Raw genomic sequence first — 522 nt, 5'->3', positions numbered from 1 at the left:
TGAAACATATGGTGTCAGCATCAAAGGCCTTGCTATTTGATTTGGAACTTTGGGTGAACTGAAAACAGTGGTTTCTTTGGTTGAGCTCGGTGTGTACAGCCACTGGAATCTGCACGTGACTGCAGAGCTTCACCCGCTCATGTGTGTCCACTCTCTGCTTTGTGCTCCTGATTGCTCTCCAGCCCCTCAGGGAAACCGTAGGGCATGTGCACTGATCTGGCTTACCAGGAAACTTCAGGGATAGAAAGGACTCAGACTTTTATGTTTCTGTTGGATGTGGGCACATGAGTCTCCCTCCTGACCATTCTTGACAGAAAAGGACCTTTGGGTACCAGGGTAGCCAGTGTACCTGGGACTGAGGAGCAGAAAGAAAGGGGTCCTGGGCCTTGGGAGCGTGCCAGATGCTGGCAGATTTCAGCCACTGCCCACAGGAGAGAAAGCAGCAGTGCTGGTTGGTAACGTATCGGCGCCATAATCACCTTGGCCCTTGGGCGAGGCTCTGCCACTGTTCTGCACTCTCCC

This window comes from Propithecus coquereli, unplaced genomic scaffold (genome assembly GCF_000956105.1).
Source record: "Propithecus coquereli isolate 6110/MARCELLA unplaced genomic scaffold, Pcoq_1.0 Scaffold164, whole genome shotgun sequence".
Lineage (NCBI taxonomy): Eukaryota > Metazoa > Chordata > Mammalia > Primates > Indriidae > Propithecus > Propithecus coquereli.
This window is presented reverse-complemented; position numbering follows the sequence as displayed.